Consider the following 20,470-nt stretch of genomic DNA (forward strand, 5'->3'; position numbering starts at 1 on the left):
GAGATTTTTGGGACAATATTGCATGGAAATTGTGACAGACATTTTCAAGTTTGCAGGACATTGTGGATAAAAAAATAACTTGGAATTCACAAGAGAGACATCACCATATACTCCCATGGTTTAACAATAATATCTACATTTAGTAAGTTATTCTTAGCTGTAATGTACACCTTAACAGAGTTACTCAAAAGTCAAACATTCCAGCACAGCTATCTATGCCTCAAACACAAACACATACTGGTTGGATTTGGCACGAGGGTGAGTGATGGTTCAGTACATAAAATTTTATTAACAAGAGATTTCACACAAATGAAATGCTCAGTCAATAAATAAATGCATAAAAACCGAACCAGTGACTCACAGCTCGTGAGCTGTAAAGCCACGACAAGGCACCAAACGTTTTACAGGCCATTCACGCACCTTTCATACCTGATACACACCAGACCATTCACACCATCTGGGAGTAAAAGCAACACATTACAACATTCACAAAAAGGGACAAGGTACACCCTGCTTCAGAAAGAGAAAAAAAGACAAATATTACTGCACAGCCATCTAATCCTCAAGCACTCAAACATACTGGTTGGATTTGGCACGAGAGTGAGTGATGATTCAGTATATACAATTGTATTAGCAAGTCATTTCACAAAAATGAAATGCACTGTTAATAATTGAAAGGATGAGAAACTGAACCATTGACTCACAGCTCGTGAGCTGTAAAGCCACGTCAAGGCACCAACCTCTTTACAGGCCATTCATACACCTTTCATACGTGTGACACATACAAAACATTCACACCGCCAGCCGCGGGCCCATCACATTACAACACTCACACCAGCAGACAGCGCCATTCAAGGGCCCATCTCTTTCACACGCCCACATTCCTGACACAGCAACTACACAAAGTGATGGACTGCATGGAGTGGCACTCAGCTAGCAGTGTGTGTAGTGACCAACAGGAAGTAACTACTCACACACCGCCAGCAGAGCACCAGTCCACCCACATCACCATCAAAGCACCAGGCCATGCACCCCGCCAGCCAAGCGCCACTCCACGCACACCGCCAGCCAATCGCCACTCCACGCACACTGCCAGCCATTGCCACTCCACGCACACCGCCAGCCAAGTGCCACTCCACGCACACCGCCAGCCAAGTGCCACTCTGCGCACACCGCCAGCCAAGCGCCACTCAACGCACACCCCCAGCCAAGCGCCACTCCACACACACCGCCAGCCAAGTGCCACTCCACGCACACCGCCAGCCAAGCACCAGTCCACGCACACCGCCGGCCAAGCGCCACTCCACACACACCGCCAGCCAAGCGCCACTCCACGCACACCGCAAGCAAAGTGCCACTCCACGCACACCACCAGCCAAGCGCCATCCTACACACACCGCCATCACATTTTGATTTTTTTTACAAAAGGAACACAAACAAATTACATCTAGTAACACAAAATCTAAAACTAAATACATTGCACAAATGCCAACCTTAAAACAAAACACAAATTTAAAAAAATACAGACAAGGCAGTTCATTTTACCCCTCATGAATACTCCCAAAAATTATTTTGTTTGTGGTAAGCTCTATAACAAGCAGGCACACAGAGTCCAGGGTTAGGAGGACACCTAGGGCAGGAAAGATGAGTCTCCTTCTGCAAACCTCTTCGCCAACATACTCTACATCTCCTAGTGGGAAAGTCTTTTGTAGATGTGGGAGGAATATAAACAGGAAAGTGGTGATCTTTTAATCGAGCCACATCCTCCACCACTCCAAATCTAGGAACACTTACTTGTTCCACAACAACAAGGCTAGATATCACAGAGTGCTGAAACTGAAGAAATGTCAACTTGGACGCAGGAGAACACTCCTTGAACACAATAAAAGCATTGAAAGTTGCTAAGTTGAAAAAATGGATGGCCAACTTCTTATACCAAACATAAGCCTTCCAAATAGGAGTGTAAGGTTCCAACCTCTGATCTAACACCACCCATGTGCTTATTGTAGTCCAGAATGCACACAGGTTTGTGCACATCAGCAACCTGACCCCAAACAGGCACAGATGAAGTACTCTCATCATGGATGGTAGTCAGCATGTACACATCCCTCCTGTCCACAAATTTCACAGCTAGTAGTTCTTCACTACGCAAGGAACTGCACTGACCCCTCTGAAGTTTTTTGCAAACAAGCTCTTTCGGAAAACGTTTGCGGTTAGAGCGGATTGAGCCACATGCAAAAGTGTCCACTTTAAACAATTCCTTAAACAATTGCACAGCAGTGTAGAAGTTATCAATGTACAAATGGTGGCCTCTGTTGAACAGTCTTCTAGCAAGATCCCACACAATTTTCTCTGAAACTCCAAAGGTGGACGGACAACTAGGGGGGTCAATAGTGGAATCTCTACCAGTGTACACACGAAAATATAAAACATATCCTGTCTTACTCATATACAGTTTAATTCCACAGCGTGCCCTCTTGCTAGGGATGTACTGCCTAAAAACCAAACGACCCTTGAACAAAACCAGACTCATCAATAGATATTTCTTTCCCTGGAATGTAAATCTCTGAAAATGGATCAGTAAAGGGATCAAGAACAGGCCGAATCTTAAAAAGACGGTCACAGTCAGGGTGCCTACGTGGCAACGCCAAAGAATTATTCACAAAATGCAACATGCGTAGCAAAAGTAAATACCGATCACGAGTCATAACAGCTGGAAATATGGCTGTTGCCATCAAGGGATTGCAAGACCAATATGAAGCCAGGTTCGGCTTCCTTACCAAACCCATCAATAAAGTCAAACCCAAAAACTTCTTCAGCTCTTCCAGATTTGTGAGAGTCCACCGGGTAGCTCTAGAGTGGGGCCTAAGTTTGTCACTGCTGTCCCTCAAAAACTGTTCAGCATACAAATTAGTCTGCTTAACAATCTCACCCAAAAATACATCATCCATAAATAACTGAAAATACTGTATAGGCAACAAAAATTCACAATCCACTCTACACCCTGTATCACCGCTAAAGGCAGGCAACACCGGCTGCACCATGTTAGGATCAACCCAGAGTCCAGCACTTCCAGTCGGAAGCCTAGCAGCCTCAGGCTGCAATCCAGATGCCTCTTGCATCATCGGCACATCAGTATCCTCCTCTAAAACAGGCCCTTCATCTGCACTGAGAGAACCTTCATCATCTGATGATTCCATGTGGAGAGAAAACTCACTGCCAGAATCTTCCCCTCCCTCCTCTCCCTCAGACGCACTGTCAGTGTCATAATCCGGCTCAGAGGAAGATTCAAGAAGCATACCAACCACCTGCTGAGCAGTCATTCTACGGCTAGCCATAATGATTACTAATAAAGGTAACTTGTCACACAAGTCAACAACAACAAACACTATGTAAAATAAGCAATTAACAAAATTCACCTTTATCAAAAATACCTATACACTCCAAAATGATACCACTCACTTGCCAGAAGCAGCTAAACTCACCACCACGTATTCTGCACAGACACAGTATGGATCAACAATATCCCACTAAAAAAGAAAGAGAATAGAAAATTACACATAAGACAATGCAAAACACATCCCAAAGATTTTCATGCTCAAAACACTAACTAAATGCCACTATGACACCACTTACAAATAAAAATGCATACATTGCAATATTACTCATTTGGAGTACACACAACAAAAATGTTTTTCTTACCTAAAAAATGCAACTACACAAAACTGCAGAACAACCACTGTCGAAACCGCAAACAGGAATCAAAAGCTTTACACTAGATTTAAAAAGAAGAAAAAAACATTAGAATCACATACACAAAAAATGCACCAGTTCACCTGCCAAGCTAAGGGGTAGGTGGGCCTAACAGTATAAAATCAATAGGGGATCAACCCTTGCCCTTGAGGCCACCCCCACCAAAACAAGAATTTAAAAAACTCTGATGTCTAATGGCCTCTGCCCCCCTTGGGGACAGATGGGACTAAACACATACTGCTACTCTGCCACTCAAAGAGGGCAGAAAAGGCCACAATCATCCTCCCATAAAGGGGAACGACCCATGTCCAAGGGGCGGATTCCCAACATAAAAATAAACCCTGGTGCCCTAGTGGCCCTACAAAAAAACCCAGCAGAACTGCCCTCCAAGGTGATACCAAAGGGAATGATGGACGGAGCGCTTGAGCAAATCTAACACTCACCCCCAGTCAACTGATCTTGGTTTAATCCATCATCATTGTTTAGCTCACTTCACCACCCCAGTACAGACATGGCCATATGCAAATCAGACTGAGCCTGTGCACTTTGATTGCCCTAAGTTGGCAGACATGGGTCCCTTGCTTACTTTGCCAGTGGACTCAAGCTAACCTGGGTGATGACAGCTGATTAGCCAGTAACCGATCCCAGTATGGTTGTTTCCGGGCCAGGGAAGATATGGCTTGGCAGTTCAGGCTGGACTTCTCCCATCAGGCATAGGGTCAGACTAATTTGCATATGGCCATGTCTGAACTGGGGTGCTGGAGTGAGCTACACCAACTAAATCATGGGTATACCAAAATGGCAAGGGAAAATATATGCACCAAAAAAGGGGAGTGACCCTTGCCCAAGGGGCCACTCCCCACTACATTTAGTCAATTGGCACAGTGTGTCAAATAATTTTTTTTAAATTGTAATCTGGGGGCGTGGCCAAGATGGTGACGGAGTGAGACGTGTTTTCGAGTCCCTCCGGCGCCACGCGAACTACAGCCTTGATTAGCAGCCTCTTGGGGTTTCAGCGTCCTGTGCCCCGCATTGCCTAAGCTCCGGGGTCTACCTGAGGTGCCTGGAGGTCCCGGTAGGCTCGCTGGGACGCCGAGTGTGGAGATTGCCGGCGCGGCCTGTCTGGCGGCAACTGCGGGTCCGGCCTAGCAGCGGTGGAGCCTGACTGAGGTGTAGCCCCGGCGCGGGGACTACCCAAATCGGCGTGGTCGGAGGAGCCTGAGACCCGCATCAGAGGTGGTCTGCCTGGTCCCTGACAGCTGGCGGATTGAAAACGGGGAGGTGAGACCACAGCGACCAAGACGCCGGGGAGGAGCTGGGCAGCGAGAGGGCGGCCGGACCTGGCTGCCGTGACGCGGGCCCCCCAGCAAATCAAGGTCGGGCTTCTGGGCCTCGACCAAAATAGTGACCGCACTTCCAGGCTGCTGCCGCTGAGATTGGCGCCGGGGCTCAAGGCGGGGGGGGGACTTTTGGAGCCCGGCTGCGCTGCCGGTGCACACACGGCACCGGACCCCAGATCACGGACTTTGCTGCGGGCCCGGGAGTACAGCGGAAGAATACCCGGCCTAGTGGCGCTGAGCCCAACAGTACATGAGGTCTACCTGGCTGCCAGACGGACGTCCACAGGGGGTGAGGCGGCCAGTCGTTTACCCTCAGGCATTGGGGGTGCATCTGGAGGAACTGTGTAGGGCAGCCCAGGGCAGGATCGATCTGTGAGCCCCAGTGGCAGAGAGGCTGGTGACTCACCACGTGGTCCGGCCTAGCACAGCCCACACGGGGACTACAGTCTCTGGAGCACAGCTGTGGGGGGCTTGAGGCATGGGGGAGAGCACGGACCGCTCTAACCAGCAGTGCAGACACCTCCTGGACCGGCACTGAGGCCCCCGGGTATGTAGCGGAGAGGGGCCAGGAGACGCACCTAGCGGGCCACGTTATCGGCGGTCGGTGCGGGTCCACTCCGGGAGGTCGCGTGGGCGTTGGACAGAAGCAGTGACCCTCCCAAAGACATAGCTTTGGGGTGCATACCGACTGGCATGGCGTCCAACAGGGCAAAAAAGGACAAGCCTGGGAAGGATGGGATCCCAAAAGGAGCGGCGAAGCCCGCCTCCCCTGCCCCCGACAAATCCCCGAAACAGGGTGGAAAGGACAAACCCGCGACCAAGGCCTTTATGATTTAGCTCTTCACGGCCATCAAAGAAGATATATCAGAGCTGCGCTTGCAGCTGGCCTCGGACCTGCGTGAAGTGCGGAGAGACGTGGACGGCATAGGGGAGCGGGTTGCGACGCTGGAAGAATACGACGTGGGGACAGCAGAGGACATTCATCGCCTTCAACAAGATGTGATTCGCCTGACTGAGCAAAACCTTGATCTGCAAGCCCATACCGAGGACCTGGAAAATAGGTCGCGTCGCAACAATGTCCGCATTCGCTCGGTGCCCTGGAAAGGAGAGGGGGCGGACTTGAGGGAATACGTTGAGTCGCTGTTCAAACAAATCCTTGAGGAGGAAGACGTCAGGACCATTAGAATGGACCGGATGCACCGGGTAGGATTGCCGCGGGGACCCGAGGCTCCACCCCCCGACATCCTGGTGTGTGTCCATGATTTCCAGTTGAAGGAAAGGATCCTCAGGAAAGCACGAGATCTGGCTCCCCTCCAATTTCGGGATCATCGCCCCCTGCTCTATCAGGATTTAGCTGCCTCCACATTGCAAAAGCGCAGGGACTTTAAGCCCGTCACTACATACCTACAGGAGCAGAAAGTGCCCTACTCCTGGGGGCACCCCTTCCGCCTCATCTTTCGCTGGCAGAACAAGTTGGTCCAGGTGCGTTCATTGGAGGTGGAAATGGATCTCTTGGGCTTGGAGTGCCAGGACCCGGCACCCCGGGACGGCGGCTCGGCTGGCAGGCGATGATGGCGCTCAGCAGAGTGGCAGAGAGTGGGCAAGCCTGTGCAGACGGGGGGACCGGACCTGTCGGCCAGGCTGCAAGAACGGGGTGCAGCGGTCGCTTCTGTGGCCCAGGTCACTGACGCAGCAACAGATCACGGTGAGGCGGCCTCATGACCCCGAGAGGACCATCTGCAGGCGCCGGAGGGGGCCGCCACTGTGAGGTAACACTTGTGCTTTCTCTTCATGGTCGTGAGGGCGCCCGATGACACGAACTGGAGGAGATATGCCTGGTGCCATGTCTCCCTGTCTTTCAGACTTTTCCCTTTTTGTACTTCTTACTGTGTTTTTCTTCTAGGAGTGTTTGGGGGGTGGGAGGGGTGGGTTAGGGTGGGTAGTGGTGGTAGCAGGGGCTTGCACGTAGATTGGCTTCAGGGGTACTGGCGAGCGGGATGGGTCGGCCGAGGGGAGGTGGGGTGGTTGGGGCGGGGAATCCCCAAGAAGTGGGTGGGTCCTGCCATGGGCGTAGGGATGCATGCTGTGCTCGGGTCCGGGAGGGGAACTGGGGACGGAGGTTTCGTTGACTTGGCTGCTCACCATGGGGGGCTGGAGCAGACGGCATCTGCGGAGTTGTGTCGTAGGAACTTCTCATGCTGCCTCTAACCTTAGGAACATGGAACGTTAAGGGGCTGAATTCTCCCCAGAAGCGCCAAAAGTTTTCTAAATATATTGCTGATCATCACTTAGATATAGTGGGCCTTCAGGAGACCCATCTGACCAAAAATGAGGACTCACGCCTTAAGCACAAACGGTTCCCGTTAATCTATAGATCCTCCACTAATACGAAACAGAGGGGGGTAGCCCTTATGTTCCGCTCGACCCTACAATTCCAACCCCTGGGTGTACAAAGTGATAGGGAGGGTCGCTGGATCATGGTTAAGGGCCTCTTGTGGGGTAGACACTGCACATTTCTTGTACTGTACGCACCTAACACTGGGCAGAATGCCTTTCTGCATACCCTGTTGAAGGCCGCTGTTGACTTTGTGGAGGGGCCGTTGATCATCATGGGGGACTTTAACTTGGTGTGGCAGAAGGACCTGGATAGCACACACTCACAGTGGTCAGTCACAGGCACTTTCTCCTCCGACACGCAACAACAGATTTCTGACTTGGGCCTTTTTGATGCTTGGCGCTTCTTATACCCTCAGTCCAGGGATTTTACCTTCTTCTCCCATGTCCACCGCACCTACTCTAGGATTGACCACTTCTGCCTAAGCCAGTCACTTCGGGGGGATCTCAGGGAGGCCAAGATCTTCCCGCTGTCTGTTTCAGACCACAGCCTACTTGCAGTGGGCCTCCAGTGGGATGCGAAAAGTAAGGGTGGTTCCAGGTGGTATTTCCCAGCTTCCCTGGTCAGGGACAAACCCTCCTGTACCAAATTGTGAGGCCTTATCACCAAATCTTTTGCTCTCAATGCTCCGGAGGACACCTCGGTCTTCACTACATGGGATGCTCTCAAGGCTTGCCTTCGCGGGCACTGCATAGCACTGAACGCTGCTCTTAATCGGCAGCGCGGGAGGGAGCGAAAGCAACTAGAGGAGGAGCTCTCCTCCTTAGAAAAGGAGCATAAGGAGAACCCCTCCAGATTGGGGCTACGGCAGCTAACGGCCGTCAGAGGCAAGCTCCGAGCCCACTACAATAATAGGGCCGAATATACCCTGCTAGAAATGTGGCGCCTCTCTTAATCCCAGGGCACCAAGGTGGGGAGACATCTTGCCAGGCAATTGAGGGACAAAAGGGAATGGGAGTACGTATGTGGAATTCAAGATGCTCAGGGAGGAGTAACGCATCAAGATGAGGCGAAGGCTGAGCTATTTGGAGCCTTTTATAAGACCCATTATACAGGGGATCAACTAGACGCTACAGCTCAAGCCGACTACCTGCAAGAACTCACACTGCCCCAGGTCTTGGCAGAATGGAACGAGGCGCTCTCGGCCCCCTTCTCCAGGGAAGATGTGCTGGCTGCCATTAAGGCTCTAAAGCCTCATAAGGCTCCGGGGGCAGATGGGTATACGGCCATCTTCTATAAAACCTTTGCCTCTGAACTATGCCCATACCTTGTCCGGCTGTTCTATGGCATGGTGGAAGAGGGTGAGACCTCCTGTACAATGGCAGAGGCGCTCATATCCATCATTCCCAAACCCGGTAAAGACCCTAGTAAATGCGCTTCCTATAGGTCGATTGCCCTCCTAAACTTAGACGCTAAGCTCTACTCCTCCATCATCGCCCAGCGGCTCAATGACCTGATGCCGGCCCTCATAGATCCGGATCAATCAGGGTTCATCAAAGGGCGCCAAACCCATGATAACACGAGGCGGGTGGTACACTTAATTGAGAAAGCCAATAAGTTTAAAATCCCAGCTGTTTTGGTGGGCCTGGATGCCGAGAAGGCATTCGACAGGTTGGACTGGGGCTTCCTGTTCCGTACGCTGGCCGCCTTCAGCTTCTCCTCCAAATTTATAACGATGATTCGGGCAAATTACCTCTCTCCGCGCTCCAGGGTAGCAGTGAATGGTCAGTTCTCTTCATTTTTGTAACACTCCCGAGGCACCAGGCAGGGATGTCCTCTGTCGCCCCTGCTTTTTGCCCTTAGCATTGAACCATTGGCGATAGCGGTGAGAGCCAACCCCAACATCCGGGGACTGCCTTTCACTGGGGAGTCCCATAAGATTACTCTCTTTGCAGACGATGTGCTTCTCTCCCTCTCTGATCCGGCCCACTCTCTTCCTTATGTGCAGGCCACACTGGAGTGCTATGAAATGGTAGCAGGGTTTAAAATTAACTACGACAAGTCGTATGTCCTTAACCTCACGATTCCCCAGTCGGAACTCCCCCATCTTAAGTCGCTTACTCCTCTGCCGTGGACTGACTCATCTATTCAGTACCTGGGGATCCACCTGACTCCCACGTTGGGGAAGCTGTACTCTGCTAACTTCCCTCCGCTCCTTGCTAAGATTCAGTCCGACTTGGCCCAATGGAAACCCATGTTCATCTCCTGGTTAGGGAGGATACACGCGATTAAAATGACCCTCCTCCCCAAGCTCCTATACCTATTCCAGGCCCTTCCAATAGAGCTTGACAGTGAATTATTCAGACGGGTGAAATCCATGATGCTGCGTTTCATCTGGCAGGGAGGCCGGGCACGCTTCTCCTTCGCCGTCCTACGCAGACCTAAGAAAGACGGAGGCGTGGGGCTGCCTGACATTCATTTATATTACAAAGCGGCTCAACTGCGTATATTAGTAGAGTGGTCCCAACAAGAATCCGAAAAACATTGGCTACATATGGATAGGAGCGTGGCTGGGAGAACGATCTGGGACATGGTGTGGAGGCCCAAGTGCGACAGGCCCAAGAATGCATATGTCAGTACCCCCACTAGCACTACCCTGAAGGTTTGGGACTCTGTCTCCAAACATTACAGCTGAACCACCTTCCCCTCCCCTTTCACGCCCATACACTTCAACCCCGCTTTCCCCCCAGCGTCACTCGAGGGCCCCTTTAGTTTGTCTAGCGCTTACACATCTATTGAACAATTATGACCCGCTTATCTTTGAAAACTGCAGGAGGGATTATGGGGTCCTGGAGAGTGAGCGTTACCATCACGCCCAACTGCTACACTGGGCACTCTCCCCCCGAGTGAGGGAGGCGGCAACTCGACCCCTCACGAAGTTTGAGGCCTTCTTGACCAGGACCTCTTCCATGAAGGGGGCCATCACTTTCATCTATGGGCTCCTCCTTGCCACTGCACTATCCCCTAGGCCCCGGTATATGTCCATGTGGGAGGGGATTCTCCAACAAGATATTTCAGACGCCGAATAGACTCATTTGTGGTCAGATATTGCCAAGCTTAATCACTCCGTGGAGCTCAGGGAGGCTCATATGAAAACCATGATGGACTGGTACTTACACCCCGCCAAATTGAAACTGATTTTCCCGGGCACCTCGGATAGATGCTGGAGGGGATGTGGCCTTTTAGGGGACTTCCAGCACATTTGGTGGGACTGCCTCGTGATTCGGCCGTACTGGGAGGAAATTCTAGCTCAAATTAAGGACATGTTGGGATACCCTATTCCTACCTCGATGGCCGCCACTCTGCTGGGTCTCCGTGATCCTGATCTCGAACACCAGACCAGGGCGGACAAGAGGAATATGTGGCTCAGCATTGGCGCGGCCAAAATTACCCTGGCCGCAGCGTGGCTTTGGAAGCTGCTAAGTATGGAAAGGATGGGGGATATCTTTCTTGATGCTTTTAAGAATTTTGAGTTTCGCTGGGGCCCGCTGGTGGCATTCCTCTCTAGGGGTCTGCCGTCCGCGGTCTGTCTGCCCAGTGCCTGAGTGCTCCACTTGTTTCAACTCTGAATCCCTGCCGCTGCTCATAAGGCTCCCTGTCCTGTGCTTAATGCTACCACCACTGGGGAGGGGGGTGGGGTGGCGGGAGGAGGGGGGGTTCTTGTTTGCTCACTTGTTTCGTTATGACATCTCTCTTAAATGCTCAATTACGTACAGCGTGTAGAGCGACATGGCTGCAACGGGGACTCTTAGCACTACTGCCAGCTGTTTATGATCACTCTGCAGGCAGGATTGGCCGCTTGAATGCACCGTGGTGACTTTGAGCAGCTGAGACTCCTAACCAGCTTTTGCCTCCACTGCTTTCCGAATGCTGGTGCACGTGGTGGGTGATCTGTACTTTCTAGGTCGCTATGTTATGTATAATAGGCTTGATCACATGGACCCTCCCCTGGTCCTCCAGGTTGTTTTTGGACGAACGCTCTGGCTACCCCCTGCGTGGGATGAAGTGTGGGATTGTCGCATGTTTCTTTCTACTGTTTCTTATCAAATGGTCAATAAAAATACTTTTGACAAAAATTGTAATCTGCCCCCCAGGGAGGTAAACAAAGCAAAAAGGATGGCCCTCAAAATCGGAGCAACCTTTACCTACGGGGTCGCCACCCAAAACAAAAACTAAAGATGTGGGCTTCCTAAAATGGCCCCCAAGGGGAGTGACTCTTGACCAAGGGGCCACTCCCCAGCACATCCTAACATTTACAAAAAATGTGCCCCCCCCCCCCCAAAGGAGGCAAACAAAGCCTTTCAAATTGCCCCCAAGAGGGGAGCGACCCTTCTCTAAGGGGTCACTCCCCTAGACAAAAAAAAATTGTGGGCTCCCTAACATGGCACCCTAGGGGAGTGACCCTTGCCGAAGGGGCCACTCCCCAGCACATACTAATATTTATGAAACAAAGGTGCCCGCAGCCTTATTACTTGCCCCCAAAAGGGGAGCGACCCTTGTCCAATGGGTCGCTCCCCAAAATAAAACAAAAACAATAGGGCTGCGCAAAATGTCCCCCAATAGTAGAGTGACCCTTACCCAAGGGGCCACTCCCCTGCGCATTGCCCCAGTGCCTCGATATTTTTATGAATATTCAAAATCTGCCCCCGCAGAGAAAGCCAGCGAAAGGGGCTGCTCCCCGAACCAACATACAATGCCATTTAAAAAAAATAATAATCCCTGGCGTCTAGTGGGCATTCCTGCTGCACGATCGCACAATCGTGCAGCAGGAATGCTCAAAAGAGGCATTGTTCCCCCGATGTCTCTTTAGTTTGAATCCCCCCTCCCCAATCCCCAAGCTTACCTGTTTCCCCTCCGTCGCGCAGGAAGCAAATGGCTTCCCTGCGCGTCGGAGGAGAAAGGGAACCTCCAATGACATCAGTGCGCCTCGCGCGCTGACGTCATTGATGACGTGGGCGGGGGGAGGCAGGCGAAGTAGATCGGGCACCCACGGGGGGAGCGCCATCGCTCCCCCGTGGGTGGGGCTCATGACGAGCTGAGCTCGTCATGAGCACCCGAGCACTGTATGCCATGACGAGCTCAGCTCGTCATGAGCATACAAGGGGTTATATAAAGAATTCTTTTATTCCAATTTGTTTTTTTCAAATTTCTTAAACTTTTTAAAAAATAAGTCTGGCAACTGTATATACTACTGAGAATAACTGTTTGTTAAACAGTTGTATTCAAACACCTTTTGCTTACATGTACATATGGAAAACAAAACACCATATATTTAAATTAACTACGTTGCTCGCACGGAGAGCCTCTGCCTAAGTGACTGTCATTTGCTTTTTAATTCTAAACAGTTTTATTATGAGACTTAACGCTAGGCCCTAACAGCCAGTTTTAAACAATTAAGAAAAAACTCGAAATCGACAAAAAATGTTTTTAGCTAATGACAATTTTGTATTCCTTAGTGGAATCACTTATTAACCAAATGGTACAGCTGATGTCAAGTCTTGTATCCCAACGCTGCACCACCAATGTAGGAATTAGTCTCTTTATATTTCAAAATGAGATCTATCGTGCAAAGAGTCCAGGAGTTCCCTTATAAGTGGACATGGTCTTGCTATGGCAATCGGAAGGTGCTCTTCTAGGAGGTATTGTGGTCAAGCAGTCTTAGGCTTATCTGAAGGACATCTGAAAATACACAAACTGCTCAATAAATGAGACACACAATTCAATAAGGAGATCCACACCAATGTATAAACATTACACATATCTTTATATATGTTTAGGCACCAGAAACAATTCGTTCAGGTAAGTATGTAAGAATGTTTTTTAATAGGAATTATTTTCGATTCAAAAAGTCGATACAGTGCAATTTCTAGAAGCTGCAATGTTATCCAATGGGATGAAAAGTCAATGCGGCATTCATGCACAGTACAACGACTTATGGAACCAAACTCCAGGAGTTAAGGTGAGTGGTGGGCAAGGTCCAAGACTGTACCAGAAGAACATCACCAGCAGCACGAGGGCGGCCGGATGCAGAGGTGCATAACAGCGTTGGGTGCCCAATATTACTCTACAGCAGGGGTCTTCAAATTGTGGGGCGCGACCCCCAGGGGGGCCGTGGAGCGATGCAAAGGGGGTCGCGCCTTCACAGTGTCACTTCTGTCCTGGCCTCCAGGGCTTCAGCCCCCCTCCTCCCCCATCCTGTGTCTCAGCCTGGGCTGCTGCAGTGTAGCTCGCGCTCCTGGGGCCTCGGCTGGGCAGTGACTGGAGTCTTATCTCCGCAAGTTTTTTTTTTTCACAACAAAATTTTATTTAATGATCAGAGAGAGGCAAACATGTGGCTCTCCACAGTCAGGAGAGTGCCACCAAATATCAAGACATGTTTCTTTAGCAATTACAAATCTCAAATAATTATACAGGTAAAGCAAACCCCCCCCTGCCCTCCACCCCCATCCCCAACCACCCAACTTCCCAACTACCCACCCCTTATCCCTCCCTAACCCGTTGCACGTGATCATAGTAAACCTTCATCAGTTGGTCTTAATGTGTCCGGTACTGTGTACTACCTTAGGTCTGCGGGCCACTCGCCTCCTGCCATTCATCCTCCTGTACCGTCGGAGGGTCTAGGAACAGTCCCCTATACTCCGCCCACCTTTTCCAGATCTTATAATGCTTACGGGGGCATCCCCTGGCCTCAAACACCGGGCGCCCCAGCCCCATAAAGTAGTCTAAGCCAGCCTTCCAAGCACACAGTGGGGGGGCTCGCACTCCCTTCCATGCCCGTGCCAGGTCCCTCTTGGCCACCACCAGTCCCAGCAGTAAGAGGTGGCGCTTGTATATATTCCCCCCTACACCCTCTAGTACATGAAGAATCCCTAATAGAGGGGTGCGGGGCAGGTCCCATCCCAGTACTTCAGACAGACAATTCCAGACACCACTCCAAAATCTGGTAAGGCCGACACAGGACCACACAGTATGCAACAGCGTACCTCTTTCAGTTCCACAGCGCAGGCACTCTGGGGACCCAATCAGGCCCGCCTTCCACAAATGCTCCCGGGTGTAGTAGGCCCTGTGTAGGTATTTGAATTGGATGAGGCGGAGTCGCATCGTAATAGCAGCCCCTCGCGGGGACTCCAGCGCCTCCCTCCAATCATCCTCGTCCAAGGGTCCAATGTCTTTCTCCCAGGCATCTTTAAGGGGGAGTAGGGAGGAGGAACAGTGAGTGACGAGTGTTTGATAGATTCGGGATACCTTCTTATCGCCGAGGTCTCCCATGAAGATTTTCGCCTCCACCGGACTGAATTCCGGCAGCGACTCCAAGCCGGCAATGTTAGGTGCCAGCGCATGGCGAAATTGGAGATAGCGATAGAATTGGGTCGTGGGCATATGGAACTCAGTTTGGAGCTCCTGAAATGATTTCAAGGTGACCCCGGACAGTACATGTCCCAGTGACGAGATCCCGATGGCATCCCATCCACTGAACCCAGTCAAAGAGGCCAACCCCGGGAAGCCGTCCATTCTGCCACAGTGGGGTCTCCGCCGTAAGCCTGCCCCACCAGCCCATGCGATGCAGCGCTTGTCGCCACACAGCAAAAACCACACGTGTGACACACGGGAGCTTTCTTCGTATTTTGGCCGAGTATAAAATCGTGTGTAGCGTGCAGTCACCCATCAGGGAGCGCTCCAGAGCATAAGCCGGGTCACCCCTATCTCCATACCACCATTCATTAAGTACAAGTAGTTGGGAGGCCTGATAATAAGACAGGATATCCGATGTGGCCAAGCCACCACAATACGTGGATAGGAAGCAGGTCCGCAGCGCCACCCTGGTAGCACCCCCAGCCCACAGGAAGCGACCTAGGACCGAATTAACCTGCCGAAACCACTGGGGAGCGATAGGGTGTGGGTGATTCTGCAGTTGGTACAGGAGGCGCGGAAGTGCGACCATCTTGAAGATCGCAGATCGACCGAAGATAGTAAGGGGCATCCGGGACCATGTCTTAACATTTGTCTGAACCCTCTCCCATACCGGGACCACATTACGTTCCCAAGCAACAGCCGCGGAGTCGGAGAGGAACACTCCCAGATACTTCAAGCCCCCTACAGCTACCTGCAACTCCGACGCCCAGGAGTCCGCCACACTCCTGCCACCCAACACCCACAATGTGGATTTACGTGGGTTGAGACAGAGGCCCGACACCTCACCGAAGATACGCATAATCTCCAAGACTCGAGGGCCCGATCTGTTTAAGTCCGTAAGGAAGAAGAGGACATCATCTGCATATAGTGCAATTCTATCCGTGGGGGCACCGCCCCATTCAAAGCCCCGCATTTGTGCGTCAATACGCACCCAGGAGGCCAGGGGCTCATAGTGAGCGCAAATAAATATGGGGAGAGTGGGCACCCCTGGCGAGTCCCCCTGCCGATGGAGAACTTCTCAGATATCGCACCGGAGATACGGACAGATGCCGTGATGTCCGTGTACAGGAGTTTGATGTAGGAAATAAACACCGGGCCCAGATTGAGGCGAGGCAGGAGAGCGAACAGATACGTCCAGCTAACTGAGTCGAATGCTCTGTCGATATCCGCTAGGAGGAGAGCTGCCCTCTCCCCCGTGTCACCAACTGCATCGATCGCCGCCTGCGCCCGTCTGATATTGTGCCGCGTTGCCCTATGTGACATGAAGCCGGCCTGGTCCGGATGGACCAAGTCGGTCACATATGGGAGAAGGCGGTTCGCCAAGGCCTTAGCCAGCAGTTTAGCCTCGATATTCAGCAAGGATATTGGGCGATATGAGTCCTGTCTGTCCGGGGGCCTGCCGGGCTTTTGGAAGACCACAACCTCGGCGTGTCGCCAGTCAGCGGGCAGTCTACCCTGCGACCGAGCCGCCTCCAGCGCACGGAGGTAATGGGGCCCCAATTGGAGTTGGAATCGTTTATAAAATTCGCTCGGGAAGCCACTTGGATCTCCGCGAGTTTTTCACAGGTCTTTAAAGACCATTAGCATATTTACATGCCTTTGTTAACTGATTACCAAAGCTTAGTTTTTTTATGGTTCCAGTACCCCCTGGGCCCCCACTCTGCCTATTCCTTACATTTGTATTTTTACACTTACTGCTGTAGTGTGAGAATGCATTTAATGAAAAGAAATATAAAGTTGGGTTGCCAAAAGAAACATGCCTGCTATGTGTTGTTTAAAGATCCTGCAGAGACCTGCTCTTGACACTAAATTGAGTTATAAATTAAAAAAAAAGTATGTATTAATTAGTTATGTGACTTTTCTGATATTTATTCTCTTTAATTATTAGTCATGGATCATTGAGGCATCCCTAGAACACAATTAAAAGTGCTTTCTATTTATATTTGCTGTTCTAAGTATTCACAGATAAGTGCACAAAATACAGCTGTAGGTGACTGCTTATTTCTGGTCCATCAAAATAATGAGCTGGTAACCCTAATCATTAGACTGGAAGTTTGTTGCAGTATCAGCACATTATTTATTTCCTCCACCCTCGAACCCTGATTAATGCCATTATAGCAATAGTTTAACTTATATCTGAAACCCTGCGCTTCAAGTTTCTGGGAATGCACCCTGCTTTCAGACTACTCACTTCTCATTCTCGCCTTCACTTCCACGTTCACCCTGCACTCTCAGCGATCACAATGCACTCACACTGATCACCATGCACTCATAGCGATCACCATGCACTCATAGCGATCACAATGTACTCACACTGATCACAACGGACTCACACTGATCACCGTGCACTCACAGCAATCTCAATGCACTCACACTGATCACCATGCACTCACACTATTCACACTGATCACCCTGCACTCACACTGATCACCATGCACTCACACTGATCACAATGCACTCACACTGATCACAGTGCACTCACACTGATCACCATGCACTCACAACATTCACCCACTCACCCTGCACCTACAGTGATCACAATGCACTCACACTCATCACAATGCACTCACATCATTCACCCGCTCACCCTGCACTCACACTGATCACCATGCACTCACACCATTCACCCGCTCACCCTACACTTACCGTAATCACAATTCACTCACACTGATCACCATGCACTCACACCATTCACCTGCTCACCCTGCACTCACAGTGATCACAATGCACTCACACTGATCACTATGCACTCACACTGATCACAATGCACTCACACTGATCACCATGCACTCACAACATTCACCCACTCACCCTGCACTCACAGTGATCATAATGTACTCACAGTGATCACAATGCACTCACACTGATCACCAGGCACTCACAACATTCACCCGCTCACCCTGCTCTCACAGTGATCACTCTGCACTAAAAATTTGCTTGCATTGTTCACTCTGTACCTCACCCTGCAGTCACACGAGCACACTTCTCACCCTCCACTCATGTGACACTTCACTCACCTGTCCCCCCCTTACTGCTCAATCTGTAGCTCACTCAAACAGGGCCATCACTAACCATGCACTAATTCGTCCCACTCTGCACTTACAGCCGAACCCAAATTCATATGGTCACCTCACTCAGCCTGCAGTCACTCCTTTTACCCTACTCTCACACTGTTGCATTGCTCACCGTGCAGTCACATGGGCACTTTTGTCACCCACACAGTGCAGAAAGTTAAAGTGCCTGGTACAAAGAAGATGTACCATGCACCTCACAGAACTGAGTGTGAGTAAACTATGAGTAGCGCTATAAAAAAATGAAATGTTTGTCAGACAGGTGCTATAGAGAGATGTGGTGTATTGTTGGTGAGTGGTTGTGAGGGAATTCATAGAGAAGGTGGAAAGACTGTTGCACCATGTGCGACCAGTGCTTGGACAAGCCCTGGCTGGGAGTGTTAATCCCCCCCCCCCCCCGAAGTTCGGGTCTAGTGGATCCCCTGCTTCTGCCTATTATTTACATTTGTATTGCGCTACTGTTACCAAAAGGTGTCCTGGGGCTAATAACCATCCGCCTGCAACGTGAGAGAGGGATCCGGGGTTGGGAGAGTAGAGAAGAGAGGGATGGAAGGAAGGGGGTGAGAGGAAAGGGGCATGGGTAAACTGCTTAACTCTGCACAAGACCGCCACGGTTTGAATGCACTCTTGCAGCACCCGGCCATGGCCAGGTGAGCTTCTAATGTGGCAGCGTGTATTCCTGCGGATTGGGAGGCCCTTCATAGAGGTTGACTAGACATCTTTCTGATGTAAATTGCTGTATTTTGGTTATAAACTGGTACTGATGGGGTGAAATCTTTCCTCAGTATTACTGTGTTTAAAAAAATTCTAAATAATAAAGCAATGCTACCCCAAAATACGCAGCATCACAGAACATTATTTACATTTTCTACTCACACAATTTAGTCGAGCCTGTCGCATAATTTGGTCCTCACCTTCCTCATAACCTAGAGGTTTAGACATTTTTGTCAGGAGGGGGTCCTTACGCTTGAAAATGTTGACAGTGGGGTCTCGGCATCCAAAAGTTTGAAGACCTCTGCTCTACAGGGATAAGTCTTCGCGTAAAGAGACTGCAGGCTCAGACTGGGAGGCCAGTTGGGATAAACCAACTGGTGGGCTCAGGTCTTACGCTGCTCTGGGACATAGGGACACCTTTGGTCTTCTTCTGAACGGCCCAGGGGCGACAGGGGCAGAGGTGTCTTTAAGCGTCAGGTTTTTCCTACCAGAAGCAATCATGGTAGAGGGGGGCCTGCGTGCAGAGGCTGCAGGGGACATCGGAGACTTCACTGGAGGCGAAACTATGGTGGATTCAGTCTCTGGAGAGGTGGGGACCACGATGACACTGTTGGCCCACTTCAACTCCAGCTTGGAGCAACCAGTGGAGTGGTGTCTTCAGGTGTCAGGTTGCTGCAATCACGAAGTTCTCACAGGACACCTTGGATACCTGCAGGTTGGAGGGAAGTAGGTCTGCTACTTTTCCGGAGGTCTTGGGTCATGGGTGAAGTGCTGGCAGGTCTCCCGGGCTTTGGGGACTCAGCAGCTGCAGGACAAGTCGACTATTGCCGCAATTGTCAAAGTAAGCTAGCAGGCCAGCAGGATGCAACTCTTCACTTCCTCCTTCATCCTTCAGGTCGTCAGGATCTGATTTCCTGGTGCCAGGGGTTCCCCTAAATACTGAATTTAGGGGCATATGGGGAGTGTATGGTGGTAGCCAATGGGCTCCTGACCCTTTGGGTCACTACGCCCCCTATATGATCACTTCCTGTGGGAAGTGAGCATAACCCTGTCCCAGAGTTCCTAAGTGTGCCAACACAAAGTTGACCACTTCTGAAAAGTCGTACCCACATCAGGTTAGGCCACCTTAGCGGTGGTACTTTCCTGGGAGTGGGCATGCCTACCTGGCTTGCTAATTTCCTGCCTGTCCAGGTGGCAAAGGGCTCCGGACAAAGGGGGCATCTGCCTTATTCCTGTTAGGGGAGCCAGATTTGCATTTCAAAGGCGGGATCTTCTTTGAAGCTCGCTTGCCTAGGAAGGCTAATCGGTAGGTCATCCTGAGGTAGGGGGTGTGAACACCCTCTACCTGTGCAGGCTTTGTTTCTGACCTCCTGCAAGCAAAGGCCCTCACCTTGGGAGGTCAGAAATCTGCCTCATGTGACAGGTTGGCAGAGACCAGGCAGCCAACACACCAGACGCTTGTAGGTTTTCCAGGGGCACATCTAAGGTGCTCTTGGTCAGCATCTATTTACAAATCCACCCATGGAATCAGAGTGGATTTGTGAATACAAGAGGTCTAATACCAAAGATCCCTATTTTCAGTGAAGCCGTCATGTAGCGGGGGAACTTGTTTTCACAAGTGTCCGGGCACATGTTCTAAAATGGCTTTGCTGTTCGCTTGTACTGGCAGAAAGAGAACTGACTAGCATAGGAGCAAATCTGCTCATGCAGGTATTCCCTCACATGTGACATTAAGCACCCTGCCTTTGGGCTGTATGGCCTGCTATAGGGGTGACTTACAAATG

The sequence above is a fragment of the Lissotriton helveticus genome, chromosome 5_1 (genome assembly GCF_964261635.1).
Source record: "Lissotriton helveticus chromosome 5_1, aLisHel1.1, whole genome shotgun sequence".
NCBI lineage: Eukaryota > Metazoa > Chordata > Amphibia > Caudata > Salamandridae > Lissotriton > Lissotriton helveticus.